Raw genomic sequence first — 21135 nt, forward strand, 5'->3', positions numbered from 1 at the left:
CGTGGGTTTAACCATAACTCTAAGTGCAAATCGTGCGCTTGAAACCAGAGGCTCTATTCTGTCTGGCGTATGCTCGAAATCCGAGAAACTATTTGCCTGACAACAGGTTTTATATGAAGTTTTATAAAGATAAGTAGGCTATATGTTCTTTGGTATACGTGGGAAAGTGTGAATGCTGAGAAAATATAAAGATGATTTGCAAGCTCGTTGTGGTAAGGTCAGCACGTCTGAAATATCGTCATCGTCTATATTAACGGCTGTCAGTATAAGCAAGTTCACGAAGTGTCACCAGCAATAACTGAACCAGCGACAACGGTTTCCGATTTCGTTGAGACATTTAAAAGTGGTAGTACTAGTTATGATAGCAGTTGTTGTGGTGGTGACAGTAGCAGTGAATGTTGTAGTGATGAATCAGGAGGGAACTAGAAGTAGTAGCGGACGTAAAATAGTTTTGGGAGCAGTTGCAATTATGACAAGAGCGGTAGTATTTGAGATGGCAGCAGTAACGTAGTAGTCGTTGTAACAGTAGTAGTCGTTGTAACAGTAGCAGACGTCGTAACAACAGTAGCAGACGTCGTAACAACAGTAGCAGTAGTCGTAACTCACAGAAGTTGTGATGGAAACTGCCCCAGCGCGAGCAGCACTAAAGGTGCAGTTGAGGACTGGAGTTCCGACCCCAGCAGCAGTGAACATGTCGTGATGTGCACGTGACAGAAGTGGAAGATTGGGTTGCTGTGGCAGAACCAGCAGTTACAGTGACGCTGCTCGTGTTAATAATAACAACAGTACACTAATAATACAATTTTTGCAATTATAGTGATCATAGTTGGCGCTTACTGTTAATACATTTGTAAAAGTAGCACAGATGCATTTCAGATCATAGGAATGTTCCCAATGCTTCTATCGGTATGAAACAAAACCCTTTCCCATCGTCCCAGAACCATTCTGCCCTCGCAGATACATATCTTAAACAATTCTACTGCTTTATAAACAATACTTAATGGGCGTTTAGAGAGTCGAAAAGTTCATACAAATAATGAAGCAGTAAGTCAAATTAAAGAAAACAGGCGCCGTTTTTTGAGTCCCTTTTGAGAGCATTTTCACAGTCTCGAAAAATAACGTTGTCAACGAGATCATAACGCAACTGACGGATAGACGTGCTATGGCAGAAGGGCCAAAAGTGAATCTAGAAAAATCGGAGAGAACGTACACCCATCGCTACGTGTGCACACGTGTTTTGTCAATTTCAGAAGGCGATTTACACAATTACCTATCAGGCCTCGTTTATAACTGTCAATATTTTTCAGATGCTACGCGGGAAATGATGTTTCGCTAATTGCTACTGCAAACATCGCTGGGTTGCTGACGACAGATAGGTCGCGCAGTGTAAACAGAACCGTTTCCCGTTCCGAGATGTTTTACCGTAATGGTTCCCGACTTTGCTTTCAAACATTTGTGCTTGTTTTACACGTTTCTACACCCATTTCTCGTTCCTCTCTGGTTTTATCTAAATTCCAAAATCGTAACTGAAAAAGTGTGACGAAAAAAAGGCCACAGATTTCATGATGTCTAGGTTTTGTTAACATTTAGGAAACAACTTTTTGAGAGTGCTTTAGAGGGTGCAAGCGCGTATTTGTTATAGTTTTAAGGAGTAAAGCAGTTGATTTTCTAAATGGATACTTTGGTATATAAAGTACTAGAATTGAAAATGTAAGAAACACATTAATATTGGACTAATTCTAGCCTCAGGTATGGATATTGCTGTTTTGGTGTTTTCTATAAAAAAACCCCTCTATTTTATAGTAACAGTGCTGCTTAAAACCAAAAAAGGCATTATGTTTCCCCCGCCGTTCGAGGACAGAAATAAATAAAAATACTACTCGAAATTTGTTTCTATATTACACTTTCAGTTAGATATGTAAACTATGAGATTAAAATTACACTCATTGTGTTTTGATCGGCTGCCTAAATCTTTTTTAAACAACATTGAAAACCAGTGACATCCCGATCTCCTCTAGCCTTACGTTAGTGAGTGAGGGAGTTTAGTTTTACGCCGCACTCAGCAATATTCCAGCTTATATGGCGGCGGTCTTTAAATAATCGAGTCTGGACCAGACAATCCAGGGATCAACAGCATGAGCATCAATCTACGCAATTGGGATGCGATGCCTAGACTAACGCTTAGTCTCTGAATGTATATAATTTCGATAGTAACAAATGAACCCTTTATTTAAAAGGAGCCCTGGGGTTCGACCCCCCTTTTTTAAAATGACTTAAGATCACATTGAAGATTATTTTTTTTGCGTTGGCAGAACCAATGGGGGTTCAGGGGGTTCGCAATTCCTGGATCCGCCCATGTTGTGTACCAGGATCCTGGCTGGTGTCCAAGGTTTGTGCACCGAATTTCACTGAACAACTTATTTGGCTACAAATTTCGTAAACAGTTTTCTTTGAAGTCTTTATCCTAACTAACAAAGCTTTACAACCCGTTCAGACATTTTGCCCTACCATCGCCATTACAAATTTAAATTCGGTCTCAAAGGGAGATAACTGAGGTATAAATGATGTACGCCATCAGCTTGTTCTTGAAAAAGCGTGTAATTTGCAACAGCGGGGCGGGTAATTAGAGGTGAAATTACCCTTGCGTGGGTCCTAGGTCCAACTATTCTACAGTTGAGAAACATTTTGACGAGTTACGCTAATGTTGTCGATTACATATGTGTCTAATTGGTAATGGCATCTGCAGGGTTGGACGCCCCAGCTATAGATCCTAGGGGACAGGACTGCGTCAATCAGCTGTCGCTGTATATTGCAAGGAAGTAAGTTTTCTTCACCCTACACTAATTAACGTTAATCGTGCTATTGCATTTCCCCGTCAACATTGTGTAACAAATTTGGAATGATGTCTATTTCCTAGCAACGCGTTTGTAGTTGGCCGTTGCTTAATTATCTGTGTAAATGCTATTTGCAGATGGTAAAGGTTGGGGTAAATTAGCGCTTTCCGAACATGACATCCGTAGCGAAATAACAGTAACTCTCAAGTGGGGACTTGGGATACGGACATCAGTGAGGAGATGCATTAACATCCGTTTGAGAAAACAATCAATTGTTTAATTAAAGTTGACGCGTTGTTTCCTATCAATTACTTATGACACTATACAGACGTGATAAAAATAGCTAAGAATATACTTGTAGCCACGACTGAGATGATCTTTTTCTCTATGAGTTTCCTGTACACACAGACACAAGGCTCACACAGGCACGCACGCACAGACATACGTGCGTGAGTGCGTGCGTACATAAAACACACACACATATACATACATGCACGCAGACTCCATTATTTACAGACCGCCGCCATATACCTGGAATATTGCTAAGTGCGACGTAAAACTAACTCACTCACTCTCTCACTCACTCACTCACACACTCACTCACTCACTCACTCACTCACTCACTCACTCACTCACTCACTCACACACACACACACACACACACACACACATACATACATACATACATACATACATACATACATACATACATACATACATACATACATACATACATACATACATACATACATACATACATACATACATATTCTGTAGTATGCATTTTATACAGCTCAGTAAAGTACAACCTTTGTTAGCATTTCGGTCAGTTTGGAGATAGGTGTAAATTAATGTCGGTTCAAATGTACTTGTAGTTCCTTTGGTATATCCATTTCTGGTGTCCCCCGCTGTGCTATTGCTGGAATATTGCTAAAATTGGCGTAAAACTAAACTCACTCACTCACTCCTTTGGAATAACGAACTCTAACGGGATCAGGTTCTCGCATCTCGTAACGTGGTTCATGCCAGTCAAAGCATCACAGTAACATAGATCGATGATCATAATATCAATCACTATATTGGTTGGTCATGACTCGAATATCTACAGTCCGCTCATGTTGCTGAAATATTGTTGAGTCGATAAATATACCACATGTGATTTTATCAAACAAATAAAATACACTTATATTACATACTAATTCAAGTATATACCATAATGTACTAGATACACTATATATCTACTGTATATTGTAATATGACTATATTTATGGAATACATGCATGCATGCATTTTTCAAATGAATTTGAAATATGCATTTAAGCTTTCTGTCCATTTCGTGACAAGAATGCATTACAAGGCATGAAGTGTTGTAGCAATGGTACAACTATGAATGCACTTTTATTCGTGGAAAGCGTTAGGTGTGTCTGCAAATATGTGTCTGCAAGTATTTCATTCAACATTCAGCGCAACCCCGTTAATCCGCACATTAGTGTGTCATGTGAACAGGTTTGTCAAGTGTTATAAATAGGAATATATGACTAGCTTAACTAACTATATAAGTGACACCATACGAAAATCCAACCCAATTGCAATGAGGTACATTGTACACAAAAGTACATATTGCATCAATACGATTTATCAATGAAAAAGCGCCAATATATTCATTGTCACGTTTATGCTCATCTTTGTACAATCTAAATATTAAGCCCATTTTCGTTTTATTTTTACAAACGACATCGTACATCTGTAATACTGCTGAAACAGATATATGCTCACGATATAGTGTCACAATTGTACAATCGACTCTGCTTTTAAAAAAGATTTCTTATGAATGTGGAAAGGGTTTTGTCGCTTCTTTTTGTATCATATAGATGATATTAATGACTACTTTAATATGTGTGTAATAGATCTGTACTGCCACACTATTACAAGTGTTTTAAACTTGAAAATACCCAAATACTTAGATAATTCCTGAATGTAAAATGAAGTATTTAGCATATACAATAAGCCTATACTTAACTTATACCCAGTAATATATCCACCCAAATGCCTCCTCTGTGCCTAAGTGAGCCACTCTTTGCCGTTCCCCTGCCCAAATTGTCTTATCGGCACGTGCCCGTTAAGGAGGCCGCAATTATTCCCAAAAACATTTTCCCCTCAATAATCCGTCAAGATTGCATTCCACCTGTTTACTGACTTTAAAGCCCAAGTTATTCAGTTTAAACCTTATAAAAATGGGTTAAACGGAAGTTGACCTCACATAATTAAATAATTTTCTTAGTTGGAGTTAATAACTGCTGACTTTCACTGAAGCAAAGGATTAAGAAAGATTCTTAAAAGTTTTAGCGGTTCCTCGTTTTTCATAAGGCGGTCATTGCCGATTGTTAACTAGCTTGATTTGGACCCTCCAGGACGTATAGCGAGACCTCCCTGGTCAATTAAAACGGAAACGGATCAACCAATAAAACATTCACATCGCCATCAGTGGCGAATAGTCTCCATGTTTGCATTAAAGGGCGTACGCCGACCTGTTGTAAAGCTGGATTAACCTTCGCGTATCCCGGGAACTAATTTTCAGGACAAAACACGATTTCGATACTGCACGACAATTTCCGATCCCAGTGGGTAAATTGTTTTGCCCAACACATCTCTCAGCACACCCCTTACTAATTCCTTGAACGGTTTTTTAAAAATTAAAATTAAACAAAAATTATTAATTGAAAGATCACTTTTGAAACCAATTAAATCTATTATATTCTGGTTCTGATCTTATCTATGTGTTGATATGATATTTATTTGTTTATTTTTCGATTTTCGATTTCTAGGTACGTCTACGGACATGTGTAGACGGTACATGATCGCTGTAGAAGTAAGTCCTCAGCTTCACACTGATTACTGTACGGACTATGTTCATGGTTATTTATTTATTGGGGCTTGTTTATGATGGTTCAAAAATAGTCCAAAGTTTATATCGTGTGACATATTCCCAAGGTGAGACATACACAAACAGCCTGGATGCCTTCCCGCTTCCTCTCTACACTTCAGTGTACATTTGATACTAAATCTGGAGACATAGTGTATTTAACTGATTTTATCACCTATTCACTTGATCTTCACACAAGTAAAAACTAATTTTTATCTGGAACCTTTGTCGAGACCGAAGACTATTTTCTTTTCATACTGAAATCTGTTTGTAATGATCGTTTAGATACAGATGTCAGTGCTATTATTTGTACTCATAACGTGTTTTATTTTCCCTGACAAAATCGTTCTATTTGTAATATATCCATTATGCCGTAGGCTTCCCTAAGTCATCCCTCCAAAAGAAATGTACATTTCTCTGTACTATTAACGTGTTTGTAAAAATATATGTGACGACATATTTCACCTATCCTACGTATATTATTCACAATCTAATCTAAGTGTATTCGTAAAGAAATGCATTTTGAACTTGATTAATGCTGAATATTTTGCAAGCGTTGGATAGTTATATATCGCATGCAAAATTATTCTTGAAGAAAATATCTTGGCGTATGTCCGAAACAGCCGCTAGATATATTGACATTTTTCGTATTAGAGCGTTAAGGTCTTCTTCAGTTGCCATGGAAACGTAACTGATTTGTGTCTTTTTGTCGCAGAATTGCCGCTTTGTCCATATCCTTTCAAACGTTGCACTTGGATATCAAAATTAATGTGTGTTCCATTAAATTGTTTACTTTCTACTTTCTTGGTGAGAGCTAATAAAATACACACATAAAATGTTGTCGATTTCATATTCATTTGATTGAACAACAATTGCAAATCAAATACTTTTTATGGGTTTACTTCAAAAAGCTAACATTAACACCATGTTGTTACATTAAAGGTTGAAAGATTTTCCCATGTATTGTTGAATTAAAGAAAATTATTGCTAAAAAAAGGCTCGTTTTCACAGAAAACCGCCTCCTCGGTCTTATAAATGACAAATATAATCCGCTTCCAAAACTTTTTATCGAACGTTGTCAATTTCATCATTGATTTCATCGTCAATTACATTCCAGTGATGGGCAGATGTAACAACGTATTTCCGTGCAGAGTAAACACATTCTAGTCGTCAAACTTGGACGAGTTAACGGTCCTAGTTCATGGCCCTACTTGCTTGACAAGGAGGCATCGTTCATTGGGCTTATGTCGTCGGCTTCACTTAGGTAAACATCTTCACCCAGGCTTGTCAAATCTTTAGGAAAATTAAAAATAATCTAATTAATTCCTATGTCGATATTTTCGCATGGGAAGCTCTCTGTCCCCCTCTTAAAATCACTCATCTTTCGCCGAAGTTAAAACCTTGAGAGCATCTTCAGAATATTGATATTGATCAGGGGACGTAACCCTGCGCAGCTGTCGGAGATCGATACCGCTAAAGAACACATTTGTCCAATGAGCTGATACACATTTCGTACTGCAATCCCCACCAGCAGTTATCCCCCTTTGACCAAACATTCTCATCTACAGTAAACCAATTTCTGGCTTTTTTCTTCGGGTTGTGTCTCTGATTTTGGTCAATAGGGGTTGAAAAATCTTCACCCCTATGTTCAAAGGCGATAAACTCTAGTTTGTCAACATCTGCATCCTTATGGAGACTGTTTTACGGAGACCAAGGGGTTCGATGCCAATATTTTGAGAATTTAAAGCTTAGAACTGTCAATAATCGTAAAGATTTGCAGACAGGTGTAACTGGAAGGAGCACAAGGGCGCTGAGAATACCCTCGCTTCCTTTTGATGTTGAGTATCAAATTTCACAGAGTTTTTGTGAAATAATTTGTTAATGTGCTTGAGCATTCTTAGAGGTTATTTCGGGGCAAGAGACAGTAACGATCTCACATAGATGAAACTTGTTCTATAACACTTGGTCGGGCTTTAATCTCTGCTAAGATCTCAAAGTTGGGTTTGTAAACATTGGTGGAGACTTGTAAATTGTAGAAATGTTTGAAATAGGATATTTAGTCGATGGCATTGATTACTGTGGCACAGATCTCGCTCGTCCCCGTTGTCAATTTCACTCGGATATTTGACAGCAAACATTGGTATTACACATCAACTGACCTGTCAAAACAATTTCAAAATCACTCCCAATATTTAACATTTTACTACATCTTAACACATAATGATTTACATTTACAACATTTCCTCCTGAAATACATTCCTCGTTTTATTCATCAGTACTGTAAAATTATGTCCAACTCATTACTGAAAAATATTAATTTCTAGAATTCAGAACGAAAATTCTGTTATATTTTTACTTCAACTTGATAATTTTTGTTTCAATTTTCTCTGTTATATAGTAGCTTAACAAACATAAATTAATTAATTAATTAATGGCAGTTTAGTTCAACATTGACTGGCATCTGCAAAGAATATTAGTATTTTCAATACTTATGAGTGAATACCTCAAAATCTCTTATACTTGGTTGAGTAATATTTCTTAAAATTCCTCTTTAATTCTCTCACTCACTCACTCACTCATTCACTTCTTCACTCCTTCACTCGCTCACTCACTCACGTATTAATCCAGTCTAAGATCATTCTAATTTCAAAGGATGTACCTGTAACGTGATCATTTTCCCAAAATATTCAAAACAGTCAACAAGCCTCCAGATGTTTGGTCCAATATTCGGTTCTTTACAAATGTGATTATTTAGCCAGTATCGTGGAGTTGTGGGCGGTCTGCGTGGTAAGGGCTGGTTAGGGGCAAGACTAACAAACATGGGCTAGGATTTCTGTCAACTGGAGTGTCTACTTGTGGCTAATAAAACCTAAGTAGCTCGCATCTTTAAACCGTGTTTATTTGACCCTGCAGCAATGTCAGTATCAGACTTGGATGTTACAATACAGAAGCGAGCGATGCGCCAACAATTCCCAGACTGTGTAGATTTCGCCTTTCGCCTCAGGGGAGGCAACTCTTGCGAGCTCGCGAACACGTGCAACCGTATTTGCGTATTTTCATAGAGGTTGATACACTGAGAAATTAGGTTTATTGTATGGCTCCCGCTTGAGAGAATACAGGAAGCCGAGTCTGGAATAATAAACTTGAAGGGTATTGTTTTATCTGTTGTCCCTGTTCCTCGGGATCGCTAAAATGACAAAAGCTGATTCATTTCATGTTGATTTCTTTAGATGTCAATTTCACTTGTAGATTTCACGTGTTGTTTGCTGATTTGGGCGTGTAGGCTTGGCGTTGACAAAATATCGCACAAGAGGAGTCTTTCCGGTAAACGGCATCCACAAGTGTTAACTTTACAAAATATCGTTGACTTGAACAAAGGCATAGTTTAGGCTGTTGATCATGCAGCATTTCGGTTGCATCAGAGACCATATAACAGATTATTATATGGTCTCTGGTTGCATATAGATTGCGATTTTCACATTCCATAATTGCCTCTTTCGGCATGGCCGATATATTATTTACATTGTGCACGTGATGGCTGCTGCACGTGTAAACCGAGCATGCGATTCAAAGAACAGCTCGTGTGAAATTTACTCTAGGGGTATTTTAGGCGTACGCATGTGATGTGAATAAATCCAGATGATATTTCTACCAATTGAATATATTTCCAACATTTAACTAGATACTAGGGTATTTTTTAGACAAAACGATTCCCTAAGGAAATATATCTCTTTGGCCGTTTATCCATAGGTGTTCTCAGTACTCACAGGTGTATAAAGAGGACTTTAACAAAGATAGTAGAGTAGTGTTGCCCAATCCAATAGTATCAGATCCTGGTTTTCCGACAAAGATATGAGGACGCCCCATTGCAGCTGACGTCAGAACGACCTTCCGCGAACTTTGACCGACCAGTGAAATGACCACTTGCCCCTTTCTGTAACATGCAAGGAAAACCTTACCTGAGCGAAGAACTTCGGTCACAGAATCCTTCAGGAATAATTTGGATTTTGCACACGCCGTGACTCTAAAAATATAAGTAAAACATATATCAACTTCTTTATCTGTTAAACACGAAGTTTTCGGAGTTACTCCTTTATTTGTTAATTAAGTTAATTCTTTCTCCTTCATTTGAAAAACGAGTAAGAATTAACTCCGAAAAGTGTTTAACAGATGAAGAAGTTGATATCCCCCAAATCCTTCACTCAATGTTCATTAATTCCAAATGTCAATCAAAGAACCTATACATAAGTGTGACAAGATACAGATAATTGTGTTCAATCATACTAAATATCAGCTTAATTCTGATAAGTCTTACATAACATTTGTATTATATATAATATATGGGGGAAATGTAAGTGAATCGTTGCACAAAATGCCGGAAGTAGTCCTACGGGTACACAGTTATTCTGTCTGTGTCTTACACGGAACCCAGTCTCCAAAATGGCAACGAGTGTCGGTTTTCGGCTTGTCATTTTTTTCAAATTTGCGACTTCCATTCCAGACTACGCTTGAAAAATATCGACTCAATACTGGAAACTGAACAAGAGAACAATATCAACTGTGAACTAACTGGTACATAATCGGTGCAAACTTTACAACACACTTGTCACTTGCATTATCATTATTTGTTATTTTATGTCTTTGCACAAACCATATCCGTTTTCCGGGAGGGGGGATTCTACTGCAGCTGTAGCATATCAATGTTGCAAAAGTATGTTAATTTGCAAATTGAAACTTCTGAGTAAGTTCGAAAGCTAAAGCTAAAATATATTTTGAAATACCGTTATCAAGATTTTGATCAGTGGAAACACCAGGTTTGCAACATACACATATACAAATACACCAGGCTATGTGATTGATAAACTAGAATTATGTGAATAGCAAAGTGAGCTTAATTGGTCGTTGAAGCAGAATTATTTGTTTTGCAGATAAATGATCTGTCAAAATTAAAGCGCCCGTCTGTCAATCTAACTGAAAATGATGATTGTCACCAGCTTCGTGCTAATCACAAGCACGCGCAGGCGCAACTGAGGGACGATGACAGTATAATGGACGCACGCTTGTCAGGAGACTATTCGGCAGGCCTCAATCTGATTACAAAAGCCAATGCTTAGAAAGCCGTGGACTTGACATGACAGCTGGGATAAAAGGTGTATGGACTCGACTTTGGATTCTAACAACAATTTCAACACATCAAAGGGACAGGCGTTTTGATTATTTTGAAACCTCGTTAATCCAGACACCCTCCGTGCTGAACGATAAACTTTATGAGCGTTGCGTATTCAAAAAGACAAACTCTGTTCACATGACTCGTTAAACCAGACACCCTGCAACGATTAACTTTGTGAGTGTTGAGTATTGAAACATAAACCTCAGTGCGCATGACTCGATAATCACGATTTCACTGAAAGTGGTACGGTACTGTTCGGATGAACGGTGTTCACTGTATTGCTTGAAACAAGTTGTGCTAACGACTCTTGTACGCGTTTAAATGTACCTGACGAACACAACCACTCTTCAATAATCCACCTACATTTATCATGTGTACAGTCTACCTCATTTAATTTGTCACAACAGTCATGTACATGAAGTCGGTATTGGACGCTCCGACATGTCATTGTTCCAAAAGACTCAGGGAACTTGAATACATCAATAGATGTACATGAAAAAATAGAATGTGCACATAACGTGTTACAGATTTTATAAACAAGTTTAATCAAGTAAATGGAGGGCTCAGTCCAACCGAGTGGACGAAATTATTCTGGACAATTTTCTGATTCAATCGCAGATGTGAAATAATCATAAAAGTGCAAATACACGGAAACAAAACGTCTGAATGACTGCGCTGTCCATGAATCAAATATGTGTCGCGAAAATTGTTATGTTACATGAAAACTCTATACCAGCGCCGCCTGTAATAAATAAAAACTATATCAAACATTGACTTCTACCTTTCTCAATTGATCATCTGTTTAATTCTGTATTCAGTAGCTTCAAAATACTTCTTTTACCATTCTTTTATCAATGTTTACTTCATTAAATGTATTTGGTCAGTGCATGGATCTTTTAAGCAGTCCGGTTGTCGTTTTTCTCTTCGTTTCAAAACATATCTGTAAAGATACACATTTGTTCATCTATCACTCTGTTCTCCTTGCTGTCCACAATCAAAGAAAACAAACTCTTTACGAACACATGACTGTACATCCCTGCCTCAAACTTTTATCATATACAATCTGTCGGGGACAATTTCTAGGTCAATGTTACCTTCCTCCACAACTTTTCCTATCTGGATATTGAGAATACATGCAGAATACACCAAACGCCATCCACTAATCAGAGGCGTGAGTGATGGAGACTGACAGATTCTTCCATTTAGGAAGATGAAACCATCTCGATCGTCTGTTCATTCATACAATACAACTAAACGTCAAAACAATATGCGGGAATCGAATAAAACCAAAACCACAAAAGCCTCCAACTTATCAGAGATTTAATTTGACATGTATATGTCAACATTTATATTAAATGGATTGCAAGGAAGCCAACTATATGTAAAATGTATTCATGTTTCACTTTGGCACAGTGGACAAACATCAGTGTTTGACAGTCCAGTTTTGAACGGTTCATCACAAGTAAATATAGAACTTCGGTGCGAAAGGAATACCCCGTCTGGACTATACTCAGAAACAAATTCCGTTTGGTGTAAAGAAAAAAAATAGCTGTGAAAATTGTATGAATGGATCACTGAAAACCAGCGATGACACCAGGTGTTCTGGGATGGGTCAGCATGTCCTGCCCTACCGGTAGTACCCCCCATTTACAAAATTGTCCTTAAATGGAAGTATTTATTGTCTGACGCAACACAGCAGTACTACTGACCAGTGACATTTATGAGAATAAAAAAGTCCTGATCTTGATCCTGAAATCCTGACAGCGGCCTGTGAACAAACCAGACAATCCAGTTCGAATATGTGGAATTACGACTGCTGTGTAAAGAGAAAACGCTGGGGAAATAAAATTGTGTCATAACACATGGGGTCATGTCAATATTATGAGCACGTTTTATATCTAACTGAACAGATTCTGTTGATTTATCTTTTCGCGATACATTGAGCCAAATGTTTTTGTTTTTATTCTAATTAACACCTAAAGCAATGTTATTCCACCAGGAACTAGCAACTGGTTGTTTCAAATGTGGTTTTCTCTCTGAAACATGTGTGCCAAATGTCAGCTGTAAAACCTTCAGCTGACAAGTCCTGTTTACCAATAGTACAGGATATGCTCCTCGAGGGAAAGTTTGCCAACATCAGATGAAATGATTTACCACGCTGATGGAAGCGCATATAAAATGATCCCATAACATTGTTGTATAGGACTTACGGACATTTCAGGTAAAGTGTCACGGACTATTTTCACAAAGGTTTTTTTCGGACATGCATTTACTTTGCAAAAACAAATACATTTAATACAAATAATCCCCCTGAAATAACGATTGAAACATGCGATGTTTTCCATTAAAGGTAATTATTGGATATTTAAATAGCTGCTGATTAAAACATGTCAGCTACATTTTGAAGCAAAAGTGTTTTTCCTTCATTGATTTCCTTCCATACAGCCAATAGCTCAGCATAAAATGGGCTTATATTCTGTAACTAATCCCTATCATGTTTAAGAGATAAGACTTTAATTCTCAATACAATACATTAACAGCATTCAATTTGAATATTAGAAGAGTTATACATACTATTACATACTAATATTTGTATAGCACCAATATCAAGCTCAGCTGCTCAAAGGCGCTTTGAAATTCCCTAATTATCAATTTTAAAAATAATTACGATTGCTTACAATAAAAGATTTAGCACACATTGCCTTCAGCAATTAATTAATCAGAACAAAACACTGTACTATAATGGTCCAACTCCAATGGAATTTTATATGAGTTTCATAACACCTCTGCAGCATTTTCAAATGAGTATTGTAACGGCTCTGCAGCCAATCAAATGAGTATTGTAACGGCTCTGCAGTCAATCAAATGAGTATTGTAACGGCTCTGAAGTCAATCAAATGAGTATTGTAACGGCTCTGCAGTCAATCAATTGAGTATTGTAACGGCTCTGCAGTCAATCAAATGAGTATTGTAACGGCTCTGCAGTCAATCAAATGAGTATTGTAACGGCTCTGCAGCCAATCAAATGAGTATTGTAACGGCTCTGCCGCCAAAGAAGCCGCAGAGGAGTTTCAGGACGGGGACCATACAATATACATGATAGTTCATATACATGGCTGTGCAGCCAGCCAATGAAAATACATATACACGATGTAAACAGAAATCTAACGGTTTCGTTGCCATCAAATATACATATGATACTACTATTTTGTCTACACATCCATCATATATAGGAGTATTATAACGGTTCCGTAGCCATAAAATATACACTTGATAGTATCATAACGGCTCTGCAGCCAATGAAAATGCATATAAGAATTCTATAACGGCTCTGCAGCCAATGAAAATATATATAAGAGAACTATAACGGCTCTGTAGCCACGATACTGAACATATACTACTAACTGACTGACTGAGTTTGGTTTTACGCCGCTTTTAGCAATATTCCAGCAAGATCACGGCGGGGGACACCAGAAATGGGCTTCACTCATTTTACCCATGTGGGGATTCGAACCCGGGTCTTCGGCGTGACGAGCCAACGCTTTAACCACTAGACTACCCCACCGCCCCATATACTACTAAACAGCACAGGGATAACTTGTGATATACAATAACAACATTGCATATCCTCATCCTAAGTCCACACATCCGTTCATGATCAATGCACCTGAAACACACAGATCATATAAATAACACAGAATATATTCATATGTGTACACAAAATGGCAATTACTTAATAAAATCAATCAACAATGTCAGCTTATCAAAAGGCAGGTCCTGTTTACCAAATAACCCTGCTTTAATTCTTCCAGACCCAGAGCTTCTTCCGCTTTCGATAAACACACGCAGTCTATCGCCTCGAAAAACTGTCTGAATGACTTTGCTGCACATTGTCCCCCAGGCCCGACACTCAGACATAGGCCTGGAAACTCTCGGTTTCAGACACACAGGAGCGACGATCCAATTCGTTTAAGTTTTTAAAACAAGTAAAGGCCTAACATCAACGAGTACTTTATCCAGCTATGTCTTGGAAGACATCTTCACAGGAGATGTATCAATTTGACATAACAGTCAAATGACTGGAAGGGCAACCAAAGAGACTTTTCAACTTTGGGTACAAAACCTGAAGTTAACAGATCATCTGACAAAGTACTGTCATCTTCCAACCCTCCGAACGCCATTTCGTAACAAAGCTGCCATGGGACCTTCGTAAACACATATGGTGCAGGAGTGAGACCAATGAAACACTAACGATGGAAAGCTTGCAATGTGATAATCCCTTATCTGTCCAAGCAAAGTCCAGAAAGCCTGTGTGTCCGTAATAGCTACCAATGTGATGAAATGCCGAATGCGTGTCGAACGTAACCAACCAGTCAAGATAAAGATACTTTCCCAATCTTAGGAACATGCTATTCCACAATACTTAGATCTCGTCTCAGAAGTATTTTGCAGTACTTTGTTCATATTCATAGGAACAATCCTTCAGGAATATTTTTAAACTTTGAGAAGAACATATCTTCATAAAATGTACACTCAACTGACAGCCCTTGTAAACCGCCATACTGGATGCGTGTCCCTGACGAACTTCCTCGCACTGGTCTGGATCTTGAACTTTAGGAACTGCCGCTGGAAGGTGACTTACCTTCACTGAACTGTGTGAATTCTCCATCACAGAAATATGAACGAAAAAGCCTGCCTGTGGGGCGAACACGAAGACACACCTAAAGCAATAAGTGAAGTGACGGGTTGACAGTGACTGACCTTTTCTGTGGCACAAGTCAGCTTGAGCTGTTGGGGGGTTTACGATTGTAACAAAATTATTGCGATTCTGCAGCTGATCTTAGTCGAAATGTCGACACGAATTACTCTCTCAATCAATCAATCTTTATTTCGTATTGAAGAGCCCACAGGCCTATAGTACACTTACATATATAATGGGGAAGTACATAAATATATATATTTACATTACAGTGATAAAACTTTTGTTCTATACAGCATTACAATGTGAATGAACATGGCAAGATTTTGTAATATATTTTGATTTTTACTGCTTATAAGAGTAGAGAATCTTATGACGCTTGGATGGATATAGTAATATCTTTTAATATATTTACAGCGTATTGAATTATATGATGGACAGATGAGGAGAAAGTGATATTTATCTTCAATCTCATTTAAATTACAAAGTGTACATGTTCTATCTTCTTTTTTAACGTTTTTATATCTGCCACTTTCAATCAACAAATCGTGAGATGAACATCGGAATCTTGCAAGTGATCGCCTAAATTTCTTTATATCAACACATGATAAGTATACTTCATTGAATAGATCTTTTTTAAATTTTGAATAGTAAAAACATTTACCTGACAAAGATGTTTTCTCACACCAAGTTTGAAGGTATATGTCTTTAAGTCTTATGGTTAACGACTGAATGAATGACGTACATGTATGTGATTCTACATATTGTGCAATCCAAACGTTTCCGAAGCTAATAGAGAATAAGAAGTTCTTAACATGAGATGTCCAATTTCTTTGTCCATTTTCATCATGCAATAACATCATATTATAACATTTTTTCGGTAACCGATATGGAGGCATATTTAACAGGTTTAACCAATATTTGACAACTTTTATGCTTGTAAACAAGTGCATTGGATATCTGCCACATTCACCGTAAACTACTGCATTAACTGTATTCAATTTAACACCAAGATATTTCTTGCATGCGTACAAGTGTATTCTATCTATTTAATGAAAGTCTACTAATCCCCAGATTTCTGCTCCATACGTCAAAATTGGGTTTATTTTTGCATCATAAGTAATATCTCCAATTGTACTTATTGTCTTCATAATACCGATAAGTGCCTTTTGCGCTTGGGGCGAAGCATATTTGACGTGCATAGTCCAACACAAACCATTGGTAAAATACAATCCCAAATATTTATAATAGCTAACACAGTCTAGATGTATACCCATAAACAACCGCTTTTCTTTTTTAGAAAGTTTACCTCCCTTTTTAAAGACTACGATTTTTGTTTTCTCTCTATTTACTGTTAATTTCCATTTATCGCAGTAATGTCCAAGTTCATTTATTTGATTTTGGAGGCCACTAACGGTGCTTGAAAACAACACAACGTCGTCTGCAAACAACAGCAGGAAAATTTTAACTATTTCTGGATGAAGTTGTAGGCCACTTGAACAATTGGTTTCGGTTTGAACAGCAAGCTCATTGATGAAGAATGAAAACAGGAATGGACTAAGTATACATCCTTGCCTTACACCAAGTTGTAATTCGAATGTTTCGGAAAATTCTTGATTATTTTTAACACATGCCTTCACGTTCTCATACATATTAGACAAAAGACTCATTTTGTTACTGAGACCATGACATTGAAATAGAGACCAAAGTTTGTTGCGTTGGACAGAATCAAAGGCTTTAGCAAAATCTACAAATAGGGCATATAATACTCCTCCTTTTGAATTCTAATATCTTTGTATTATACTTTGTAAAATGAACATGTTGTCAACAGTGGTATATCCATGTCTAAATCCAGCTTGCGATTCATTTATCTTATCCATTGTATCTCCCCAGCATTGAAGTCTCTTATTAACTATAAAAGTGAAAATTTTACGAAATATACTAAGTAATGTTATTCCTCTATAGTTATTTGGGTTGAAGGGGAACAATGATACCAATCGTCCAACAGTTTGGATCTTTTACCATGTGTATCAGCTTTTCTATTATGATTTGATTTTATTCGTAATATAATGGGAAGATGGTTAGTTTCTATGCGTGATTGCATACTGAAATCATTTACATAGTCAAATAATGCTGCGGACGAAATAACATAATCAATAACACTGGTACCATTCAGACCTATGTAAGTAAAATCTCCGAGTTGTGCGTCACTGCCACAACGACCATTCATAATATGAATATTAAAAACTGAACACATGTCAAGAAGTGTTTTACCGAACCTGTTTATAACCTTGTCGGCGGAGAACCGTTTAAGATGGGAATAGTCTATGAGAAAGTCCCAGTACGAATGGTTTTGAGTTTCAGTGTATTCCAGTAGATCATCCTCGATAAAATCGGGGTCTATTCCGGTGTGCGCATTGAAATCTCCGCCACACAAGATATAGCAGTCTGGTACAGAAGAAACAATTGATAATAGATTGTCCTGAAATATATTTACACCATTATTGCATAGTTGGCATTTTCAAACGTCAATTCCACTTTTGCACAGAATATACATTCGATATATACACACACGTTTGACATGCAGAAGAAAATACTCACACCATTAACTAAAAAAGGTGTTAGTGCAACACATTAATAGGTATTATTCTCATTCAGGAAAGTACAACGACTCGTTTGCACATTCACACAAAACAACCAAAACGTCAAAAAGTACGTGCGCCGCCCGGGAATCGAACCCGGGTCGCAAGAATGGGAATCTTGCATGATACCACTACACCAGCGGCGCTCCTTGACATCAAGCTCTTACACTTATTCAACAACTTTCAAATGCAGATCAAAACGAATCTGTTGGATTTCATTCTCAAATTCATCTGAACTTCTCCCAATAGTTTCCACAATACACATCCTTAGTAATTTATGAACTCCCAGTACATTGTGTCTCTTTCCTTCTTCTTTCAAACTCTTTCTTTTGCACAGGATATGCACGGATATATACACGTTTGACATGCAGAAAAAAATACTCACACCATTAACTAAAAAAAGGTGTTAGTGCAACACATTAATAGGTATTATTCTCATTCAGGAAAGTACAACGACTCGTTTGCACATTCACACAAACAACCAAAACGTCAAAAGGTACGTGCGCCGCCCGGGAATCGAACCCGGGTCGCAAGAATGGGAATCTTGCATGATACCACTACACCAGCGGCGCTCCTTGACATCAAGCTCTTACACTTATTCAACAACTTTCAAATGCAGATCAAAACGAATCTGTTGGATTTCATTCTCAAATTCATCTGAACTTCTCCCAATAGTTTCCACAATACACATCCTTAGTAATTTATGAACTCCCAGTACATTGTGTCTCTTTCCTTCTTCTTTCAAACTCTTTCTTTTGCACAGGATATGCACGGATATATACACACGTTTGACATGCAGAAAAAATACTCACACCATTAACTAAAAAAGGTGTTAGTGCAACACATTAATAGGTATTATTCTCATTCAGGAAAGTACAACGACTAGTTACCAAACAACCAAAACGTCAAAAGGTACGTGCGCCGCCCGGGAATCGAACCCGGGTCGCAAGAATGGGAATCTTGCATGATACCACTACACCAGCGGCGCTCCTTGACATCAAGCTCTTACACTTATTCAACAACTTTCAAATGCAGATCAAAACGAATCTGTTGGATTTCATTCTCAAATTCATCTGAACTTCTCCCAATAGTTTCCACAATACACATCCTTAGTAATTTATGAACTCCCAGTACATTGTGTCTCTTTCCTTCTTCTTTCAAACTCTTTCTTTTGCACAGGATATGCACGGATATATACACACGTTTGACATGCAGAAAAAATACTCACACCATTAACTAAAAAAAGGTGTTAGTGCAACACATTAATAGGTATTATTCTCATTCAGGAAAGTACAACGACTAGTTACCACATTCAAACAACCAAAACGTCAAAAGGTACGTGCGCCGCCCGGGAATCGAACCCGGGTCGCAAGAATGGGAATCTTGCATGATACCACTACACCAGCGGCGCTCCTTGACATCAAGCTCTTACACTTATTCAACAACTTTCAAATGCAGATCAAAACGAATCTGTTGGGGGTCATTCTCAAATTCATCTGAACTTCTCCCAATAGTTTCCACAATACACATCCTTAGTAATTTATGAACTCCCAGTACATTGTGTCTCTTTCCTTCTTCTTTCAAACTCTTTCTTTTGCACAGGATATGCACGGATATATACACACGTTTGACATGCAGAAAAAAATACTCACACCATTAACTAAAAAAGGTGTTAGTGCAATACATTAATAGGTATTATTCTCATTCAGGAAAGTACAACGACTAGTTACCAAACAACCAAAACGTCAAAAAGTACGTGCGCCGCCCGGGAATCGAACCCGGGTCGCAAGAATGGGAATCTTGCATGATACCACTACACCAGCGGCGCTCCTTGACATCAAGCTCTCACAATTATTCAACAACTTTCAAATGCAGATCAAAACGAATCTGTTGGATTCAATTCTCAAAATCATCGAACTTTTTCAAATAATTATCAGACTATGTATCCTTAGTAATTTATGAACTCCCAGTACATTCTGTCACGTTCCTCCATTTAAGATATGTACGGGTATATAGTCATGTTTGACAAGCAGATAAGAAGATACTAACGCCATCAACTAATCCGAGATATTAGTGCAGTCAATTGATAGGCATTCTTTTATTCAGCAAAGTCAAACCAACCCGTTTGCACAGAATATACATTGATATACACACACGTTTGACATGCAGAAAAAAACATACTAACACCAACAGCTAATGAGATGTGTTAGTGCAACACATTAATAGGTATTATTCTCATTCAGGAAAGTACAACGACTCGTTTGCACATTCACACAAACAACCAAAACGTCAAAGGTACGTGCGCCGCCCGGGAATCGAACCCGGGTCGCAAGAATGGGAATCTTGCATGATACCACTACACCAGCGGCGCTCCTTGACATCAAGCTCTTACACTTATTCAACAACTTTCAAATGCAGATCAAAACGAATCTGTTGGATTTCATTCTCAAATTCATCTGAACTTCTCCCAATAGTTTCCACAATACACATCCTTAGTAATTTATGAACTCCCAGTACATTGTGTCTCTTTCCTTCTTCTTTCAAACTCTTTCTTTTGCACAGGATATGCACGGATATATACACACGTTTGACATGCAGAAAAAAATACTCACACCATTAACTAAAAAAGGTGTTAGTGCAACACATTAATAGGTATTATTCTCATTCAGGAAAGTACAACGACTAGTTACCAAACAACCAAAACGTCAAAAGGTACGTGCGCCGCCCGGGAATCGAACCCGGGTCGCAAGAATGGGAATCTTGCATGATACCACTACACCAGCGGCGCTCCTTGACATCAAGCTCTCACACTTATTCAACAACTTTCAAATGCAGATCAAAACGAATCTGTTGGATTCAATTCTCAA

General features: G+C 37.8%; 7 non-coding genes across 7 annotated transcripts; all 7 read right to left on the reverse strand.

Annotated features, from left to right (window-relative positions):
• Positions 1-18343: 18343 nt before the first annotated feature.
• Trnag-ccc lies at positions 18344-18414 on the reverse strand. Its single transcript has one exon. It is a non-coding gene; the product is annotated as a tRNA-Gly (tRNA).
• A 355-nt stretch (positions 18415-18769) lies between these two features.
• Trnag-ccc lies at positions 18770-18840 on the reverse strand. The gene has a single exon. It is a non-coding gene; the product is annotated as a tRNA-Gly (tRNA).
• A 345-nt stretch (positions 18841-19185) lies between these two features.
• On the reverse strand, positions 19186-19256 carry Trnag-ccc. The gene has a single exon. It is a non-coding gene; the product is annotated as a tRNA-Gly (tRNA).
• A 352-nt stretch (positions 19257-19608) lies between these two features.
• Positions 19609-19679, reverse strand: Trnag-ccc. Its single transcript has one exon. It is a non-coding gene; the product is annotated as a tRNA-Gly (tRNA).
• Positions 19680-20025: 346 nt separating this feature from the next.
• Trnag-ccc lies at positions 20026-20096 on the reverse strand. The gene has a single exon. It is a non-coding gene; the product is annotated as a tRNA-Gly (tRNA).
• A 472-nt stretch (positions 20097-20568) lies between these two features.
• Trnag-ccc lies at positions 20569-20639 on the reverse strand. Its single transcript has one exon. It is a non-coding gene; the product is annotated as a tRNA-Gly (tRNA).
• Positions 20640-20985: 346 nt separating this feature from the next.
• On the reverse strand, positions 20986-21056 carry Trnag-ccc. Its single transcript has one exon. It is a non-coding gene; the product is annotated as a tRNA-Gly (tRNA).
• Between the last annotated feature and the right edge of the window lie 79 nt (positions 21057-21135).

The sequence above is a fragment of the Haliotis rubra genome, unplaced genomic scaffold, assembly GCF_003918875.1.
Source record: "Haliotis rubra isolate DU_JTF1 unplaced genomic scaffold, ASM391887v1 Scf422, whole genome shotgun sequence".
NCBI classification, from domain to species: domain Eukaryota; kingdom Metazoa; phylum Mollusca; class Gastropoda; order Lepetellida; family Haliotidae; genus Haliotis; species Haliotis rubra.